The following is a 22,211-nucleotide window of genomic DNA, read 5'->3' on the forward strand; positions in this document are numbered from 1 at the left end:
TTCCCTCCACATATGGACCCTTTTGATCAACTTCCAAGGATGCTGCAAGCACACAATTTCCCTCCTCATCTGAACTTTCACTCTCCCATACATTGTTTATTCCATTCTCACTGTGTAATGGGAACTGTTGTACTGTGCCATTTGTATTCATCACCTGACTCGAGACCTGTGGAGGAACCATCGCTTGCTGCTGACTCACTGGTGCCAAAGGTATTTGCATTTGCTGATTAGGTACCATGGGAAACTGCTGTTGCATTGGCTGCATTTGCGTCATCTGCATACGGGGCATCTGCATCTGCTGCGGCTGCATGGGCTGTAATCCTTGCAGCTGATTTATGGTCTGAAAATTTGGGTTTGGACCTCTCAATTTCGGTCCCCTCATTGTCTGGAATGCATTGACATCATTGTTTTGCTGACCAACACCTGCACCTTCCTGCACCATCATCGGGCACTCGCGTTTCCAATGTCCGACTATTCCGCACATGTGACACGGCATCACCCTTTTCATTGCCTGCACACCATTCGGAATCGCAACAGTGTTCAAATCCGGACCATTACTCCCAAAGCCTCCTCTGCCTCTGCCTCTCGCCTGTGGCTGAAACACCATGTTTCCCTGCGGCTGCGGCTGCGGTATCTGCTGTTGGAACCCTTGCAACCCTTGCAAACCTGTCTGAGCTGCTTTAAGTTGCATCATCATCACTTTCTCTTTCAACCTTTTCTGTTTCACTTCAATTTCGTTGCTACAGTATTTCGCATAATTCAACACTTCATCAATCGGTTTCGACTGCCAACAAATCAAATGCGTCTTTATCATCTGACTTATCTCTGGTCTCAGCCCTTCCACAAATCTAAACACAAAATGAAGCATGTCCTTCGCCTCTATTGTTTCCGTGCCACTGTAGCTCTTGAACGCCTTCAACAACCTCTCATAGTAACCATGAATCGACTCTTTAGCCTATTGGGCAGTTCGATCAATCTTCTGCCAATCCACATTTTTCGCGGCAACCTTCGTCTTCAAATGCTCGATCACCTTATAGTACAAGCTCATTACCATAGGTGATGGTGCACCCGTATCCCTGTCTCTCTCTGGTTCACTTGTCGGCCAACCTACAGCCCTTTTGCAGTCTTCCCACAAATCTGCCGGAACCACAATCTCAAAGAGGGTGTTCAGGTCTTCCCAAAGACATTTTGCAAGCTTCACAAACCTATCAGTCTGTTGATACCATTCAATCGGTTTCTCTCTCAGTTTGGGAAAATCATCCGTAAAGGACTGAATGTCGCTTCTGTGCCACGGTACATGTATTAATTTTCCCCCTGCTGTCTCCCTCATTGGTAACATGGTTATTGCATCACTACTCTGTGGTCTTTTCTCCTTGTGCTCTGGGACACTGTCTTTCTTCTTTTCCTTTTTCTTTGCCTATCTGCTCTCCCATTTGTCTAAGCACCTCCACACTTGTGCACTCTGCAGCAATTCTCTAAGGTGCGTTTTCATGCCTGCTGACCTCATGTGTTCAAAGTCTGTGGTCCCGAAATCCAATCTATAGCTCCTGCTCAAGTGTTTTGTCTTGTCTATCTCAACCCCGTTTTTGTCAGCTATTTCTTGCAACCTTTTATGTACCTTGTTCACTTCTCTCGTAATCCTGGGACATAGATACCTCAGCTCTTCTTCCGAGTAGGACTCTAACCTATTCAAACCCATAGTCCCTTCCACCAATTCTTCTGCTTCCATGTTCAACCTTACCCTATTCAGATAGTCTTCTCCCTTCCCACTGGCTGAGCTTTGTGTGGAATTCAGACTGTTGAACCACTGTGTCAGCTGTTGCGCATTCAACCCCATCAGTGTAGCATTCACATCGACTGCCATTGATGGTTGCGGCAACTTTTCAGTGTTCGATGATAGCGGTATCATCAGTGGGGGACTCGACCTCACCACTGTTGACTGAGCACATATGGGACTAAACTCCATCAAGGACCCAGATCCAGTTGGCAGAGCCGCTATCGAAGTTGTCTCTGGAGTGTTTTCTATGCACCTCCTTTCCGTCCCATTCTGCACCATTGATCCTTGACCGCTCATACCTGAGTTAGGCTGAATGTACAAAGGTACCGGTGGACCTACAGTAATGGGTAGGGATATCGCATCTGGGTTCTGTCCATTCCCCAGGTTCTGAGGCATGTTCATTCCCACATTATGGGTCATCATTGCCGGCATGCCCGTCTGACTCCCCGTCATCTGAGCATGTGCGGTTCCCCCCTGCATCTGCTTTTGAGGCATCAAAAACTGGGTTGATTCAGCTTGTGCCAATGTTGGGTTGCGACCATTCTGTACTCCCATTACGGTTGGATCTAGAATCATTCCCGTACTGTTGTCACTGCTGTAGTACCTTGGGACCTGCGGCTGATAATCTTCTGCTGTTTTCAATATAGGCACATCTGGATATATTCTCCTAACCTGCGGTATCTGCGGTGTGAACAGTAAACTCGGGTCCTTAGATCCCGATGGCGTTTCTGAATTCGGAGTTTCATTATTCTGTACCGGTGCCGGAGGGGCAGAACTGGTACTTGGACCTTGTTCACTCTCTGCATAAGGTGGTGGACGGTCGTTCAGCAATTGCATGATGAACTCATCCTCTGACTCGTCTTCTCTATCTTTGGAACACCTCCTGTTTGTCTTACAGGTAGCTTTCTTGCCTGTCGCCTCTTCTTCCTTAGCAATTGCGGGAAACAATTTTATCCCCTGCAATATATCTGACCTCCACACCTTCTGTGCATTATCCCACCTAGCGTCCGCTAGTGTCTTTTCTACCTTTCTTATCCTGGTCTCGAACTTCTTTTGCTGTTGCTGTCTAGCCATTAGTTCCCAAACCGCTAGAGCCTCAAACTGTGCTGGCCTTGGAGGTACCTTCATGTCGTACATCGCGAATCTCAAATTCTCTAGGATCCTTATATTGAATGTCCCATGGATCGGGAACGCTACGCTCCCATGTTTCTCTGTCAGCTTGTGCCATTGCTTTAGCCAAAGGCACGGAGCTACCCCCCTTTCCTCCATTACAATGTAAGCTGGTGTACCTTCGGGTGGCGTCTCCTCTCCTACGCTCGCTTTAATGTAAGACTCCCCCTTCATCGCACTCTTTAATGCTTTAAAAAATTTCATTTTCTCATCTTTTATTTCACAAAGTTTGTAATCAATAAGTGACTTTAATTCCCGGAATACTCTTCGCTTGCCTTTCCCCTTCCAATCGAGCCCCACGGACTGCGTCCAATCCGTGCGCGACCCTTCTCTGCTACCAACCTATCCCAGCGCGGCTCCTAGTGACGTCACACTGACTCACACTGCGGCTGACAAAGCCTCGCGGCTTGCCCTCCTTCACTCAGCTCCTCTCGTAACAACTTCTAGCATGTATCGCGAGCAACCAAATAATAATAAAACAGATCTGTCGGTTTACTACAGGAAGGGTAACACAATCGCTTCAGGACCTTAGGGATTTTTCACTAGCCTCGGCAGTTATTCCATCTTTCTCGGTCCCCACTTTCGCAAGCAAATCTGACCCGCAGACTCTGCTCTCAACTTGTCAATGATCTATTCTAGTGCACTTAGAATTTGTCAAAGCCCGAAGTCGAAGTTTTCTTTCACTCCCTTAACACACGTACCGACTCGTTGACCACGCCCGGTCAACCTATTAAACCGACCAGACCACAACATAAAACAAGTGTCTCATACACTTTTCAACATACTCCGGAGTCTCTTGACCTCGCAGGGCCCGTCTCAACAACAACAACCACGTGGACCTTTTTCTGCACAAAGCGCCACATACACATGAAGTTCGACGACTTCCCTACTCTCACACTCGGAGTCGCACCTCCGCTATTCTCTAAAATCCTCGCAACCCTTTCAAACAATCTGCGGCAATAAGCTGTGCAAGCGCAAAACCCTAACTTCACTCATACCGTCACTAGTACCGCCAACGCCGATTTCACACCTCCATTCTCTCCATTCGCAAGCTCCGAGATCCCGGGAAAGTCGCGGGGGGACTTAGGGCATCATCATTCTCTCAATCTGTTTTACCCAAGAAAAATCTAATTCAACACCATATACCTCTCGAGCGGGGTCCCAAAAGTCGAAACCATCAATTCAACACCATATACCTCTCGAGTGGGGTCCCAAAAGTCGAAACCGTCCTCTGCTACCATCTACTGATAGAGCGTTCCGTCCTAATAAATTACCTGTATCTGGACGCTCTTGGGTCGATGAATCTTTTGACCAAGTGGGGCTCTCTTCACCCGAGAGTAATCAATTTAATCAAATCAATAATCAATAACGAACATAAGCAATGCCCTGTTCAACATAACACTTCACAATTAATCCAGAAAACATTTCGGCGAACCATGACCTTTCGCCCATGAATAATCACACCAGTTTATTCAAAGTTAATGCATTTATTTCCCTATATTAACAAAGCTAGCACGATATAAATGTGTCTCAACACCAAATGATATATGTAAATGAACATTAATAGCTGTCCATAACGGCGAAAAAGATGCAATCTATGCAGCATTTGAATAACAATGCATTCGATAATAGCAACGCAAACCACTAAAACTATAATCTGTAATGGGCTAATTGCATACATTAGTCAGCATAACAAGGTCTCAAATTGCATCGTGCAACAAATGAATCCTCATCTAACCTCAAATTAGCATCTGCATGTGGGATTTCATGCAAAAACAATTTAGCAACATTAATTTGGAAAACTCCTAACTAGGGCTCTTATCAAAAATCAGCAGTTGGTTACCTAAAAAGAAACACAATGCAATTGTACATTTTCCTTTCATATTTACCAAATTCAATCAGCATTCAAGGAAGTCTTCGTCTCACAGGTACCGGTTTCGATCAGCATGGGACGGGGGCAAAGGGGCAGGGTGGACGGGGCAATTGCCTCACAGCGGCAAGATAAAAGGACAAAACTACTACTTCATGCAAAGGGCAAATCAAAGTTAAAGTCTCTAGGGCGAGAATTTCTTAAAGTCTCTTTCTCTCGATTAGAGAAAGCATCAAAGTCTCATCGAACATCAATTGGCATCGTAGAAGATGGCAAAATAACGAGGTCGGCAAGATGGGCCATAATGGCCAATGTCTGCAAAATGGCGGGTAATGGCAAATGTCTAATGGGTAATGTCCGATGGAAAATGTCCGTAATAGCAAAAAAATTGCTACTTTCTTCTTGTGCACCGGGTTTAAATAATCAACAGTTCAAATCCAGTAGGGTCTTCCATTGGAGGGTTCATAGGTTGGCTTCAAATTGTCCAATCAAAAACAACAGTTCACAAGCTTCTACCTAGGCATACATTATCCTTGGAGTCGGGAACGTAAGTTGCAACATATTTTACCAATTAACTCACTTTCAGAGCGTCCATTGTCTGCACCTGCAGATTGACCTTGGAGCAAAGAAGAAGATGCCAGGCTGGCACGAAACCTTAAAGATAAGCATGTGAACCGATCTCACTGGAAAAGTACAGCTTCAAGCAAGAATACACGTTTATTAGCACATTGGAAAAACACGAGCATCTAAACCGTGAGACAAGGCAACTAGGCCAAAGCCTCCACTAAAGTTATGCTAAGTTAGAACATTTCAAACGAGCAAATCATGGCACACGTTTACGGTTATGTCAGATTAGTACAATTCTAATACATCACGTTATATAAAGCACGCTTATAAATGTTGGCAAACTACTCTGAGGGCACATTTGTCCCCGTACAATCTTTATTAGTTCGGTTAAAGTCACACTTGATTATTGCAGCACTACGTTTATGCGCTAATAAATGTAAAACCTTCATTTCTGCGTCATCAAGCCTGCGTTGCATGCGCTCGCGCATGCGTATCGCAGCGAGACGCTTTAGTATTTAGAAAAGGGCTCGGAGCCCTGTCAACTTCACCTTAGTGTTTTTTATTGGTTCCTGGGCTTGCCTAATAAAATCTGCTTGCTTTCATTAGTCGAAGGCACGCATACGTCATGCCTTTTCCGGTGGCTAGCCCTCCTCGAGCGCAGCGACCAAGTACAAAAAACATGCGAGGCTCGCTGTTTTCCATCGGGCTCGCGGACTTCTTTTTCTCTAATTTACGAGCGCGATCTCGCTTGGCAGAAGTCGAGCGCTTTACATAGTTAATTTCACTTTTTCGGGTTATGTGCATAAATGCACTTTTGCCCGATAGGTGAAAAGTCGGGTTAGGAGTTTACAACGCGATCAGCTCTAACATGAGCAAACGCGAGACCCGTTGCATTGCAAATGCTTGTTTAGTTATGGTCTTGTTTGCCTTAAATTGAAGAAATGACATGTAAGTACATGTCTTGAACAGTTTATAAAAGGAAACAAACCAGGATTTGAACAGAAAATAGTTTTTTTTTAAAACTCTAGGTTGAATGCCAGCCTGCATCCACCTTAATGGGCCGGGTAGGCCCTGCGTGAGGAGTTTATCATTCGAGTAAATGGACTGTGAGGGGAAGGGGGTTGTGGTGAAGGAATGGCATGGCGTGCTCCGTGACGTCATCTGTGACGTCGGCACCCACAGGCAACGCAGTCTGTGCGGGCTGCTGATGGGCACGCTCCAGGCGTCGGAATGTAAACACTGTGCACGAGATGGAGGCGGGCCTTGCTCAGCCAGGCCCTTTAATATGCTTTCAAAAGATACTCGGTGGAGCGAGCTGCGCTGGACCCGACGGGCATGAAGGTGCAAGTCTGTAAAAATAAAAACAGATTGCACAGTCCAGCTGTCTGAGCTAGCCTTTAAATTACCTTTAACATTTCTCTTTGACAGTTTATTTATACCTGACACAGGTTTAGGCATTCAGATGAATTGGATGATTGCAAGATGGTCGACTTCTTTCAAAGGCCAATAGGGCTGGGGCAGGGCCAGTCGCATGTTAGCTCATTATGGAAACTCAAGTAGAATGTACCATAAAAAGAAGTAGGCTGGGAAGATGCACGGTTACTAACCTGGAAAAACGGGGCCTGATGTGTTCTTATGATGCTTCTCCCCAAGTAGGACCTGCTTGAGCCAGTAGTTAGTTTGATAGTGGGGTTCTTTGTCCCAAGGGCAAATTCCAGGTAGGAGGTCTTGGGAAGTGCAGAGCACTGGAGCGCCTCCCAGCAAGGAGCAAGGGGCGCAGAGTGATGATTTCAAGATTAAAAAGGCTATTGCCCAGCAGTTTACAGAATTCTGTCCACTTGGAGCACTTCCTCTGTTTGGCACAATGCACAATGCATTAACTGTCCACAGTCCAGCATCCTGTCCTATTACTCGCTAACTTTATGCTGGTCTTTGACCATGTATAGTACAACGGAGCTTCTAAGTTCGCACTATAGAAATACCCTATACACAGGCACAAAAGTGAACCTTGGAAGCTGGTGATAGTGTCAAAGGACTCTCGTCATGGAGATGAGGCTGCTGGATTTGGGTGGTAGCACCACTGCATATGGGGGACTGAGTTTGATCCCACACTGTCTAATAGCTGTCGGCCTAACCCTTTCAGCTAGCAGCACCCCATTAAAACACAAGAGTAAAGGTTATTTGAGGCAGCCTGGCGCATGACACTAAGAATTCTCAGGTAAGTCATGGTAGAACAGATCTTACACCTGTCTCTTAGTTACACGGGTCACATACATGCAGTGACAAACAGAAACAGGATGTGGTTCAATGCATTTTATCGAAGCATCTGCGTTCTATGTAAAAAGGCATGAATTCTGAATATTAGGATAATGAAACACAGCACTATTATTGTGGTGACCAGTTAAGTGAAATAGATAAAAAGTCCCACCATACTGTCAAAGGAGTGAATCAAAAATCCCTACCTGCACTACTAAAAACCTACATGAACACAATAGCGGTGATAGCCCTAATCTGCCCGTCTAGTCTCTGCAAAGAATCTCATTCACCATACCTACGCGATAGGTAGAGAAGAGATCTGTTTATCTGCTGGGAGTTCTTCCATGTGAATGGAGGAAGAGGCAGACCTGCAACGACAGGGTGCAGCATAACATGGCTGGCTGACTGCAATATCCCCTCTGCCTTGATTTGAGCAGCATGTTTTATAATAAAACATGTTGTTGTTCTAAGAACTGCCCTGATGTGATAATACGTCTTTTCTGTGTAAGGTACACATTGTACTCTTTGGTCCGGCAAAGATCTCTCCCAGCTGCAGGGCCTCACACAAGAGCACTGGGGATGTGCGTAACTTGCATAATTTTCTCTAGTGCAATTACACTGAGTTACTGAGGAATTACGTGGAATGGCACTTAATTACGCAAGGAGAGTAATCCAGCATTTAACGCTACTTTGTTAGTGTAAAATGCACCCTCACGTCCATAATGGAACAGGGGATGCATTTTGTAGTAAAAAAATAGTGCTACATGCAACATAACCTGAACAGCAGCAGCCACCTACACTCCCTTAGTTTGTTTTTCCTCTGCCCTTATGGTTGGCTATATGCCCCAAATTATTTTAAATTATGCAACTGAGTGGGCATAGTTGCATAAGTTTCGTAATTTCACCTCACCAGACTAACACTGAATTACCTAAATTGCTCTGATTCCTCAAGGATAATTAATACTTCGCCCAGACCTAGTGAGCACCTACCATTGTCTTGCCACAAAACCGGTACTAAACATACTTTCTTGTAAGTGACTCACTATTTGACCACTGCCTTCCTTGCTCTGTACAGGCACAGTTGTGCTGCACTCTGAGTGAAAAGCAGTGCAGTAGTCCACAGTGTGTGCCTTGGAACCTGTGTGTTGTTTTCTGACAATATATTAACAACTGAGTGGTGCTGAAGTGCTTATTCTGAAACAGGAAAGAGCACAGACTTCCATATGAAAATGTGACTTTCATGGAGTCTAAACTTTTGACAATAGTATGGCTGCTTTCATACGCTGCCAAACCACTTTAATATTACTTACCTTTCATCATTCCTCCATAGGCAGCAGTTGCCCTTGTGCCCAGTGCTTAATCTGTAAATAAAAATGTGCTGGTGCCGAAAGCTCTCCTCCGAAACAAGCGGCTGCTGCAATTAAGTGTGTGAGCACAGAATACGGAGGCAGCGTGATCCTGAAGCCACCCCGGGCATCTTTAATCCATTTACAGACACTCCCTGCCCCTTCCGCTCACTCTTGCAGCTTTCTCCTTTCTCCCTTTGTGATGCTTTTTCGTTTTTCTCTTAGTCCGTCTTTACATATGAAGCTTTCGCTCATAGTAAATGTTTGAGGCAGAAAAATAAGTGCCGCCCTAAAAAATAAGGGCCGGTGCTTTGCACCGGAAGCCACCAGCACAAATTAAACCCTGCTTATGCCTATATTGAACAGGAGAAATGTTAAAGCATGCCGGCAGTACAGGACAAGACCACCCTCAAAAACACTGCTCCGCCAGTGTGGGCTGCCTGGGGAGGTGGTGATAGGCCATGAGGGAACAATATCTAGTTGAAAAAAGCCCCACCACCTCGTTATGCGGTGGCCTGGACTGACAAGACTGGAAGCGGTCTTCATACAGCAGTGTCAACAGAAACTCCACTTTGGATTGGGTTTAAGTAACATTTGGTATTGATTGTATCACTTATATAGGGCTTCATACCCCTGTATGGGTTTCCAAAGCTCATTTTCAGAGGGGTAATATGATGCGTTTGGTTGGATGTGGCTGGTAGAGTGTTGCATTTGTTGTGACCCCATGAGAAGTGTTTTGGTGTCCTGCATGAGTGGATATAGAGGTGCTTTTATTATATCTTGAGCACAGGGCTTCATAGAGTGATGGTGGGGGTGTGGGAGATAGGCATGCAAATTATACTTACATGTAGGTTTAAAACATAGCTGGCTACATTGCACCAGACTAGCCAGAGGGGCAGTGCGGTGCTGTGTGCATGTACACTGAAAGAGGGGCTGGGGCAGGAGTCAGAGGAGCCCTAGTAATCCATATGGCAACACGTGCAAAGAAGAGAAGCTTTCAAAATAGTATAATGGTGCCAAATGGACAAGAATGGGAGTTGGCGATGTGAGAGGTGGACATGCAGATTTTTAAAGCCAGGGGTGCTGCCTACTGCTGTACAAATGCATCTTGTGAGAAAGGAAAGAAGTAAAAAAAAAAGAAATCAAGCAGTGCTTAATTTGAGCCGGTGGTTTCCAGTGCTCGGCACCAGCACTTAATTGTCAACAGCATCACTTGACAGCCAGCCATATGGTGGCACTGTTTGTCTAATTTTGTGATGAGATAACAACAGTTGTTAAATAATTCTATATAGATTAAAAATGACTAATACCTGCCACCCAAGTCATGAAAGAATAGCTTTGAGCAAGATTAGTCATTTTTAATGTATAAATAGGGCGCAGTTATCGGAAGTACAGCAGGTACAGTGGCATTGGAGCTCCTCCCAGCAAGGAGCTCAGGGGCGCAGTTATCAATAGGCAGCAGGTGCAGTGGCACTGGAGCTCAGGGGTGAGGAGTCCACTGCAGCTCCTCCCAGCAAGGAGCACAGGGGCGCGGTTATCAATAGTGCAGCAGGTGCAGTGGCACTGGAGCTCCTCCCAGCAAGGAGCACAGGGGCGCAGTTATCAATAGGCAGCAGGTGCAGTGGCACTGGAGCTCAGGGGTGAGGAGTCCACTGCAGCTCCTCCCAGCAAGGAGCACAGGAGCGCGGTTATCAATAGTGCAGCAGGTACAGTGGCACTGGAGCTCAGGGGTGAGGAGTCCAATGCACCTCCTCCCAGCAAGGAGCACAGGGGCGCAGTTATCAATAGTGCAGCAGGTGCAGTGGCACTGGAGCTCCTCCCAGCAAGGAGCACAGGGGCGCAGTTATCAATAGGCAGCAGGTGCAGTGACACTGGAGCTTAGGGGTGAGGAGTCCACTGCAGCTCCTCCCAGCAAGGAGCACAGGGGCGCGGTTATCAATAGTGCAGCAGGTGCAGTGGCACTGGAGCTCCTCCCAGCAAGGAGCACAGGGGCGCAGTTATCAATAGGCAGCAAGTGCAGTGGCACTGGAGCTCAGGGGTGAGAAGTCCACTGCAGCTCCTCCCAGCAAGCAGCACAGGGGCGCGGTTATCAATAGTGCAGCAGGTACAGTGGCACTGGAGCTCAGGGGTGAGGAGTCCACTGCACCTCCTCCCAGCAAGGAGCACAGGGGCACAGTTATCAATAGTGCAGCAGGTACAGTGGCACTGGAGCTCCTCCCAGCAAGGAGCACAGGGGCGCAGTTATCAATAGGCAGCAGGTGCAGTGACACTGGAGCTCAGGGGTGAGGAGTCCACTGCAGCTCCTCCCAGCAAGGAGCACAGGGGCGCGGTTATCAATAGTGCAGCAGGTGCAGTGGCACTGGAGCTCCTCCCAGCAAGGAGCACAGGGGCGCAGTTATCAATAGGCAGCAGGTGCAGTGACACTGGAGCTCAGGGGTGAGGAGTCCACTGCAGCTCCTCCCAGCAAGGAGCACAGGGGCGCGGTTATCAATAGTGCAGCAGGTGCAGTGGCACTGGAGCTCCTCCCAGCAAGGAGCACAGGGGCGCAGTTATTAATAAGCAGCAGGTGCAGTGGCACTGGAGCTCAGGGGTGAGGAGTCCACTGCAGCTGCACCCAGCACGGAGCACAGGGGTGCAGTTATCAACAGTGCAGCGGGTACAGTGGCACTGGAGCTCAGGGGTGAGGAGTCCACTGCAGATGCTCTGAGCATGGAGCAAAGTAGCACAGTTTTCAATAGTGGAGCAGGTGCAGTGGCACTGGAGCTCCTCCCCGCATGGAACACAGGGGAGCAGTTATCAATAGGCAACAGGTGCAGTGGCACTGGAGCTCAGGGGTGAGGCCTCCACTGCAGCTGCTTGTAGCACGGGGCACAGGGGAGCAGTTATCAATAGGCAGCAGATGCAGTGGCACTTGAGCTCAGGGGTGAGAAGTCCACTGCAGCTACTTCCAGCACAGAGCACAGGGGCGCAGTTATCAATAGGCAGCAGGTGCAGTGGCACTGGAGCTCAGGGGTGAGGACTCCACTGCAGCTGCTTCCAGCACGGAGCACTGAGGTGCAGTTATCAATAGTGCAGCAAATGCAGTGGCACTGGAGATCCTCCCAGCATAGAGCACAGAGGCGCAGTTATCAATAGGCAGCAGGTGCAGTGGCACTGGAGCTCAGGGGTGAGGCCTCCACTGCAGCTGCTTGTAGCACGGGGCACAGGGGAGCAGTTATCAATAGGCAGCAGATGCAGTGGCACTTGAGCTCAGGGGTGAGAAGTCCACTGCAGCTACTTCCAGCACTGAGCACAGGGGCGCAGTTATCAATAGGCAGCAGGTGCAGTGGCACTGGAGCTCAGGGGTGAGGACTCCACTGCAGCTGCTTCCAGCACGGAGCACTGAGGTGCAGTTATCAATAGTGCAGCAAATGCAGTGGCACTGGAGATCCTCCCAGCATAGAGCACAGAGGCGCAGTTATCAATAGGCAGCAGGTGCAGTGGCACTGGAGCTCAGGGGTGAGGAGTCCACTGCAGCTGCTTCCAGCACGGAGCACAGAGGCGCAGTTATCAATAGTGCAGCAGATGCAGTGTAACTGGAGCTCCTCCCAGCTTGAAGCACAGTGGCGCAGTTATCAATATGCAGCGGGTGCAGTGGCACTGGAGCTCAGGGGTGAGGAGTCCACTGCAGATCCTCTGAGCATGGAGCACAGTAGCACAGTTTCCAATAGTGCAGCAGGTGCAGTGGCACTGGAGCTCCTCCCCGCACGGAACACAGGGGAGCAGTTATCAATAGGCAGCAGGTGCAGTGGCACTGGAGCTCAGGGGTGAGGCCTCCACTGCAGCTGCTTGCAGCACGAGGCACAGGGGAGCAGTTATCAATAGGCAGCAGATGCAGTGGCACTGGAGCTCAGGGATGAGGAGTCCACTGCAGCTGCTTCCAGCACGGAGCACTGAGGTGCAGTTATCAATAGTGCAGCAAATGCAGTGGCACTGGAGATCCTCCCAGCATAGAGCACAGGGGCGCAGTTATCAATAGGCAGCAGGTACAGTGGCACTGGAGCTCAGGGGTGAGGAGTCCACTGCAGCTGCTTCCAGCACGGAGCACAGAGGCGCAGTTATCAATAGTGCAGCAGATGCAGTGTAACTGGAGCTCCTCCCAGCTTGGAGCACAGTGGCGCAGTTATCAATATGCAGCGGGTGCAGTGGCACTGGAGCTCAGGGGTGAGGAGTCCACTGCAGATCCTCTGAGCATGGAGCACAGTAGCACAGTTTCCAATAGTGCAGCAGGTGCAGTGGCACTGGAGCTCCTCCCCGCACGGAACACAGGGGAGCAGTTATCAATAGGCAGCAGGTGCAGTGACACTGGAGCTCAGGGGTGAGGAGTCCACTGCAGCTCCTCCCAGCAAGGAGCACAGGGGCGCGGTTATCAATAGTGCAGCAGGTGCAGTGGAACTGGAGCTCCTCCCAGCAAGGAGCACAGGGGCGCAGTTATTAATAAGCAGCAGGTGCAGTGGCACTGGAGCTCAGGGGTGAGGAGTCCACTGCAGCTGCTCCCAGCACGGAGCACAGGGGTGCAGTTATCAACAGTGCAGCGGGTACAGTGGCACTGGAGCTCAGGGGTGAGGAGTCCACTGCAGATGCTCTGAGCATGGAGCAAAGTAGCACAGTTTTCAATAGTGCAGCAGGTGCAGTGGCACTGGAGCTCCTCCCCGCATGGAACACAGGGGAGCAGTTATCAATAGGCAACAGGTGCAGTGGCACTGGAGCTCAGGGGTGAGGCCTCCACTGCAGCTGCTTGTAGCACGGGGCACAGGGGAGCAGTTATCAATAGGCAGCAGATGCAGTGGCACTTGAGCTCAGGGGTGAGAAGTCCACTGCAGCTACTTCCAGCACAGAGCACAGGGGCGCAGTTATCAATAGGCAGCAGGTGCAGTGGCACTGGAGCTCAGGGGTGAGGACTCCACTGCAGCTGCTTCCAGCACGGAGCACTGAGGTGCAGTTATCAATAGTGCAGCAAATGCAGTGGCACTGGAGATCCTCCCAGCATAGAGCACAGAGGCGCAGTTATCAATAGGCAGCAGGTGCAGTGGCACTGGAGCTCAGGGGTGAGGCCTCCACTGCAGCTGCTTGTAGCACGGGGCACAGGGGAGCAGTTATCAATAGGCAGCAGATGCAGTGGCACTTGAGCTCAGGGGTGAGAAGTCCACTGCAGCTACTTCCAGCACTGAGCACAGGGGCGCAGTTATCAATAGGCAGCAGGTGCAGTGGCACTGGAGCTCAGGGGTGAGGACTCCACTGCAGCTGCTTCCAGCACGGAGCACTGAGGTGCAGTTATCAATAGTGCAGCAAATGCAGTGGCACTGGAGATCCTCCCAGCATAGAGCACAGAGGCGCAGTTATCAATAGGCAGCAGGTGCAGTGGCACTGGAGCTCAGGGGTGAGGAGTCCACTGCAGCTGCTTCCAGCACGGAGCACAGAGGCGCAGTTATCAATAGTGCAGCAGATGCAGTGTAACTGGAGCTCCTCCCAGCTTGAAGCACAGTGGCGCAGTTATCAATATGCAGCGGGTGCAGTGGCACTGGAGCTCAGGGGTGAGGAGTCCACTGCAGATCCTCTGAGCATGGAGCACAGTAGCACAGTTTCCAATAGTGCAGCAGGTGCAGTGGCACTGGAGCTCCTCCCCGCACGGAACACAGGGGAGCAGTTATCAATAGGCAGCAGGTGCAGTGGCACTGGAGCTCAGGGGTGAGGCCTCCACTGCAGCTGCTTGCAGCACGAGGCACAGGGGAGCAGTTATCAATAGGCAGCAGATGCAGTGGCACTGGAGCTCAGGGATGAGGAGTCCACTGCAGCTGCTTCCAGCACGGAGCACTGAGGTGCAGTTATCAATAGTGCAGCAAATGCAGTGGCACTGGAGATCCTCCCAGCATAGAGCACAGGGGCGCAGTTATCAATAGGCAGCAGGTACAGTGGCACTGGAGCTCAGGGGTGAGGAGTCCACTGCAGCTGCTTCCAGCACGGAGCACAGAGGCGCAGTTATCAATAGTGCAGCAGATGCAGTGTAACTGGAGCTCCTCCCAGCTTGGAGCACAGTGGCGCAGTTATCAATATGCAGCGGGTGCAGTGGCACTGGAGCTCAGGGGTGAGGAGTCCACTGCAGATCCTCTGAGCATGGAGCACAGTAGCACAGTTTCCAATAGTGCAGCAGGTGCAGTGGCACTGGAGCTCCTCCCCGCACGGAACACAGGGGAGCAGTTATCAATAGGCAGCAGGTGCAGTGACACTGGAGCTCAGGGGTGAGGAGTCCACTGCAGCTCCTCCCAGCAAGGAGCACAGGGGCGCGGTTATCAATAGTGCAGCAGGTGCAGTGGAACTGGAGCTCCTCCCAGCAAGGAGCACAGGGGCGCAGTTATTAATAAGCAGCAGGTGCAGTGGCACTGGAGCTCAGGGGTGAGGAGTCCACTGCAGCTGCTCCCAGCACGGAGCACAGGGGTGCAGTTATCAACAGTGCAGCGGGTACAGTGGCACTGGAGCTCAGGGGTGAGGAGTCCACTGCAGATGCTCTGAGCATGGAGCAAAGTAGCACAGTTTTCAATAGTGCAGCAGGTGCAGTGGCACTGGAGCTCCTCCCCGCATGGAACACAGGGGAGCAGTTATCAATAGGCAACAGGTGCAGTGGCACTGGAGCTCAGGGGTGAGGCCTCCACTGCAGCTGCTTGCAGCACGGGGCACAGGGGAGCAGTTATCAATAGGCAGCAGATGCAGTGGCACTGGAGCTCAGGGGTGAGAAGTCCACTGCAGCTACTTCCAGCACAGAGCACAGGGGTGCAGTTATCAATAGGCAGCAGGTGCAGTGGCACTGGAGCTCAGGGGTGAGGAGTCCACTGCAGCTGCTTCCAGCACGGAGCACTGAGGTGCAGTTATCAATAGTGCAGCAAATGCAGTGGCACTGGAGATCCTCCCAGGATGGAGCACAGGGGCGCAGTTATCAATAGGCAGCAGGTGCAGTGGCACTGGAGCTCAGGGGTGAGAAGTCCACTGCAGCTGCTTCCAGCATGGAGCACAGAGGCGCAGTTATCAATAGTGCAGCAGATGCAGTGTAACTGGAGCTCCTCCCAGCTTGGAGCACAGTGGCGCAGTTATCAATATGCAGCGGGTGCAGTGGCACTGGAGCTCAGGGGTGAGGAGTCCACTGCAGATCCTCTGAGCATGGAGCACAGTAGCACAGTTTCCAATAGTGCAGCAGGTGCAGTGGCACTGGAGCTCCTCCCCGCATGGAACACAGGGGAGCAGTTATCAATAGGCAGCAGGTGCAGTGGCACTGGAGCTCAGGGGTGAGGCCTCCACTGCAGCTGCTTGCAGCACGGGGCACAGGGGAGCAGTTATCAATAGGCAGCAGATGCAGTGGCACTGGAGCTCAGGGGTGAGGAGTCCACTGCATTTACTTCCAGCACAGAGCACAGGGGCGCAGTTATCAATAGGCAGCAGGTGCAGTGGCACTGGAGCTCAGGGGTGAGGAGTCCACTGCAGCTGCTTCCAGCAAGGAGCACTGAGGTGCAGTTATCAATAGTGCAGCAAATGCAGTGGCACTGGAGATCCTCCCAGCATAGAGCACAGGGGCGCAGTTATCAATAGGCAGCAGGTGCAGTGGCACTGGAGCTCAGGGGTGAGGAGTCCACTGCAGATGCTTCCAGCAAGGAGCACTGAGGTGCAGTTATCAATAGTGCAGCAAATGCAGTGGCACTGGAGATCCTCCCAGCATAGAGCACAGGGGCGCAGTTATCAATAGGCAGCAGGTGCAGTGGCACTGGAGCTCAGGGGTGAGGAGTCCACTGCAGATGCTTCCAGCACGGAGCACAGAGGCACAGTTATCAATAGTGCAGCAGATGCAGTGGCACTGGAGCTCCTCCCAGCTTGGAGCACAGTGGCGCAGTTATCAATATGCAGCGGGTGCAGTGGCACTGGAGCTCAGGGGTGAGGAGTCCACTGCAGATCCTCTGAGCATGGAGCACAGTAGCACAGTTTCCAATAGTGCAGCAGGTGCAGTGGCACTGGAGCTCCTCCCCGCATGGAACACAGGGGAGCAGTTATCAATAGGCAACAGGTGCAGTGGCAATGGAGCTCAGGGGTGAGGCCTCCACTGCAGCTGCTTGCAGCACGGGGCACAGGGGAGCAGTTATCAATAGGCAGCAGATGCAGTGGCACTGGAGCTCAGGGGTGAGAAGTCCACTGCAGCTACTTCCAGCACAGAGCACAGGGGCGCAGTTATCAATAGGCAGCAGGTGCAGTGGCACTGGAGCTCAGGGGTGAGGAGTCCACTGCAGCTGCTTCCAGCACGGAGCACTGAGGTGCAGTTATCAATAGTGCAACAAATGCAGTGGCACTGGAGATCCTCCCAGCATAGAGCACAGGGGCGCAGTTATCAATAGGCAGCAGGTGCAGTGGCACTGGAGCTCAGGGGTGAGGAGTCCACTGCAGCTGCTTCCAGCACGGAGCACAGAGGCGCAGTTATCAATAGTGCAGCGGATGCAGTGTAACTGGAGCTCCTCCCAGCTTGGAGCACAGTGGCGCAGTTATCAATATGCAGCGGGTGCAGTGGAACTGGAGCTCAGGGGTGAGGAGTCCACTGCAGATCCTCTGAGCATGGAGCACAGTAGCACAGTTTCAAATAGTGCAGCAGGTGCAGTGGCACTGGAGCTCCTCCCCGCACGGAACACAGGGGAGCAGTTATCAATAGGCAGCAGGTGCAGTGGCACTGGAGCTCAGGGGTGAGGCCTCCACTGCAGCTGCTTGCAGCACGGGGCCCAGGGGAGCAGTTATCAATAGGCAGCAGATGCAGTGGCACTGGAGCTCAGGGGTGAGGAGTCCACTGCAGCTACTTCCAGCACAGAGCACAGGGGCGCAGTTATCAATAGGCAGCAGGTGCAGTGGCACTGGAGCTCAGGGGTGAGGAGTCCACTGCAGCTGCTTCCAGCAAGGAGCACTGAGGTGCAGTTATCAATAGTGCAGCAAATGCAGTGGCACTGGAGATCCTCCCAGCATAGAGCACAGGGGCGCAGTTATCAATAGGCAGCAGGTGCAGTGGCACTGGAGCTCAGGGGTGAGGAGTCCACTGCAGCTGCTTCCAGCACGGAGCACAGAGGCGCAGTTATCAATAGTGCAGCAGATGCAGTGTAACTGGAGCTCCTCCCAGCTTGGAGCACAGTGGCGCAGTTATCAATATGCAGCGGGTGCAGTGGCACTGGAGCTCAGGGGTGAGGAGTCCACTGCAGATGCTCTGAGCATGGAGCACAGTTTTCAATGGTGCAGCAGGTGCAGTGGCACTGGCGCTCCTCCCAGCAGGGAGCACAGTGGTGCAGTTATCAATATGCAGTGGGTGCAGTGGCACAGGGGGGTGAGGAGTCCACTACTGCCTGCTGCAGAACTGGAGGTGAAGCCTTCATTAGTACTGCAGTGCGGGTGGCACTAGAGAAGAAGAGGGGAGAAGCCTTTGAGCCTAAAGGGCTCGTCATCGGCAGTACTCTAGACTTCTGTGACACAGTTTATCATCCCCGGTAGGCCAGGTAGAGTCCTCGTACATTGTGGTTGATTCTTAAACACTTTTGCGCATCTAAGTGAAGGTTGGGTGGGCAAAAAGCGTCATTCGTGCCTGCAAATGACAGATCCTGGTTCACGGGATCTGCCTCTGCGGAACAGTATGGGTGCCAACTGCACCCACGACACCAGAGGCCATTGGCCTGCGGAATGCGCCATCGTCATGCGTGACTGCGACGCCTAAAAACATGGTGTCCTATTCACAAATAACTGCATGTACCCTTCACACGACTGCCAGGAACTCACAAGGGATTTCCTAGCAGGCATAAACCCATTTATGGGGATGGGGGGACAGAGATGTCCACCACGAGCGTGGAGATCTCTGCATCAGTAAATCCAAGTCAAGGGATGGGAAAGTACATGTTTCAAGGCCACATTTGCCGTGAAATTTGGGATAGACCACAAACGCGTATGGGTTTGAAATGTACTGCACAAATTGGTGGTAGCTAACTTACGTGTTGTTGATTCCCAATTGACTGGCTGTTTTGTTAAATGTATGAATATTGTTTTCACCAAGATTGCATTATATGGTGCCTGAAATTTTAATCAGGTTTGACCTTTGGTGAAACAGATGTGTTTTATTTTTCTTAATTGTATAGTTCTGGTGCAATTGTGATGTAATTGCAATGATTTGAATTAATTGTGCAATAAATTGATTGCTTCCTGTGGCACAGGGCGGACATATATCCTCTTGCAGAGCGGGAAGGGCAATGGATCGCCCCATCACAGGTGAGTTTGTAGGGTTTTCTCCACCTGTTTCCCCCGGGGGATCCTCTGTGCAGACCTCTCCACTTTGGATAACACCACACAACTGGAATAGGATCCCACTGGACTGGACTCGTGACCCTCCCAGGTTCAGGCCTGGAACCTGTGTCAGGCGCAGCTTTCCAGCCCTAATCCCGGGAATATATGTGCATTTCAACAAGCAGGAAAACTGCGTTTAGGTAGAGACCGCCACATACTTTCCTTGTGTCTTTTGGGAATTGTCCTCATACTGACTGCGGCCCATTGCACATTGAAAATGCTTTTCCCACCATAACGTCACTTTCCCTTTGCACCTAGAAGAAGTACATAGAAGTGAGGAAGTTGCAGTTGAAAGTGTCACAAACACACAAACTTTTTCTAAGAAGGTAGCGGATTGATTTCTCCACATGGAAAGTGTTTCAACCTTTCGCCAAAGGCTATGACTGCTGAAGTTCCACACTCTAGACTGTCCACAGTCAGGGACATTTTAAGGTTTTTGGGGGCCCTGGGCCAAACGTATTTTTGGGGCCCCAGTTCGGAATAGCTTTTAATTTGTGATCCAGTTTCAGCTGTTTCATGCCCCCTTTGGCCAGGTCACTGACGGTGCACAGGGACACTCATCCAAACTCTAAATGTATTTACGTCTAATATTCAGAGATTGTGATGTGCTTTGAATATTTAACACAGCAGCAGCTCACTAATATTACTGCAAATAAACTCTGTGACACCCTCCCATTCGTATATGTGAGGTCCTGTTTTATCTAATAGAAACTTTTTTATGGATGTTGCATGAAACATAAACACAACATTTCTCTGCAAAATGTCTGTAATATATTCCAACACACCCCACACATTAAAGATAAATTAAAGGACAACAGTATTTAAAACAAATTTCTTAAGAATTACTCCAGGTCATCAAGGCAAGACTCTGCAGAACAGAGCTGGCTCTATCAGGGCCCCTCTGAAAGGCTGGGGCCCTAGGTCAGAGCCCGCTTTGCCCATGCCTTCAAACGTTTCTGTCCACAGTTTTAGTTTTACACTTGGTAGGCGTGGACCAAGGGCACTACGGAGGTTGCTGTTTCCCTAGGCAGTGTCTGTCAATTTTATAAATAACAAATGCATAATTCTATGCACTTGATGGCCCTGATATACAAAGTGTATTTTGTAGTATGGAAAGTAGCACTCCAGTAGTCCCATTCACTTACTACAAAATGCGGCTGAAGAATCTACATTAGGAGATCGCCCAGTGCTTAATTTGTAAACAAAAACGTGCCGGTGCCCAAAGCCCTCCTCTTAAACACACAGCTGCTGCAATTAAACGTGCAAACACAGAATACTGAGGCAACGTAATCCTGAAGCCATCTCGGGCCTCTTCAATCCATATAAAGCCACTCCCTGCCCCTTCAGCTCACTCTTGCAGCTTTCTGCTTTCTCCCTTTGGGACACTATTTTGTTTTTCTCTTCCTCTGTCTTTTCCATATGTGTCTTTTGCTCACAGTAAATGCTTGGGGCAGAAAAATAAGTGCCAGCCCTCAGTAATAAGTGCTGATGCCCGCACCGGAAACAACAAGCACAAATTAAGCACTGAGATCACCACCTCCGCCTTTCCTATATTTCCTTTGCGAGGATCTCCACACACTATTTTGTAGTAAATGTAGAAGGGATTAGAGTGAGTGGTGCGAGATCTGTGAATAATTACTCAAAAATGGATGGGGTGGAATTTTGATTCAAAATAAAAAGTTTGAGTACACAATTTGAATTACTTCACATGTAATGGATGGATTCCAAACATTCGACAGATGCATATTTTCTAATAAGTGAAGGGCAATTTTTCAGCAGTAAAGTGGTTTCTTCATAAATCGAAGGATGTTACAGAAGGATAAATAGGGGCACAATAGTGTTGTTTAAAGTTTGGTTGTAGACCCTTAGGTCCATGCACAGAAGGACGTCCATCAGTTTGAAGACAGCTCACTCTACCACTCTGCAGGCAGGTTCATGCTTTCAGTATTAGACCCCAGCAGGGCATTAAACATGCCAGAAAAATGTGACCTCATCCACTCATTTCCGGACATTGTCAGGGAATATTAGCTCAGTAGAAAGAGCTGAAAATCTCTTTGATGATTAACCAGCAGTTCTAATTCTGCTCACTTACCTGCTTTTTAGGGTCGAGCCTGCGTTGCATGCGCTCGTGCATGCGTATCGCAGCGAGACGCTTTAGTGTTTAGAAAAGGGCTCAGAGCCCTGTCGACGTCACTTCCTTGTTTTTCATTGGTTCGTGGGCTTGCCTATTAAAATCTGCTTGCTTTCATTAGTCTAAGTCATGCCTTTTCCGGTGCCTAGCCCTCCTCGAGCGCATCGACCAAGTACAGAAAACATGCGAGGCTAGCTGTTTTCTGTCCGGCTCGTGGACTACTTTTTCTCTAATTTACTAGCGCGATTTCACTTGGCAGAAGTCGAGCGCTTTACATAGCACTTTTGCCGATAGGTGAAAAGTCGGGTTATGAGTTTACAACGCTATCAGCTCTAACATGAGCAAACGCTAGACCCGTTGCAATGGAAATGCTTGTTACAATATATGATGGTAGCAGGCATTGAGACATCGCTCATTTTCAGCAAGTCATTACAATAGTTACTGTAATTGTATTATTACAGGTGGCTACTGATGTCACAACTAGATCAGTAAGGACGTTAGGGACATGGGATAGAGAGGTTAGAGACATTATTTTGTGCTTGCTTCTGGTTTGGACCTGTGATGCTGGGGATTGACAGGTCCTCTGCGGTAATCTGCAGACTTGCAGTTCCCCCCTTAATTCTAGGGTGAAATCTTCAGACGAAGAGCTGCGAGCTGCACGGGAGGCCTGTGTTGTGTCGACTCCCATGAGGCATGCATATTTTCTGCTACACT

This window comes from Pleurodeles waltl, chromosome 10, assembly GCF_031143425.1.
Source record: "Pleurodeles waltl isolate 20211129_DDA chromosome 10, aPleWal1.hap1.20221129, whole genome shotgun sequence".
Lineage (NCBI taxonomy): Eukaryota > Metazoa > Chordata > Amphibia > Caudata > Salamandridae > Pleurodeles > Pleurodeles waltl.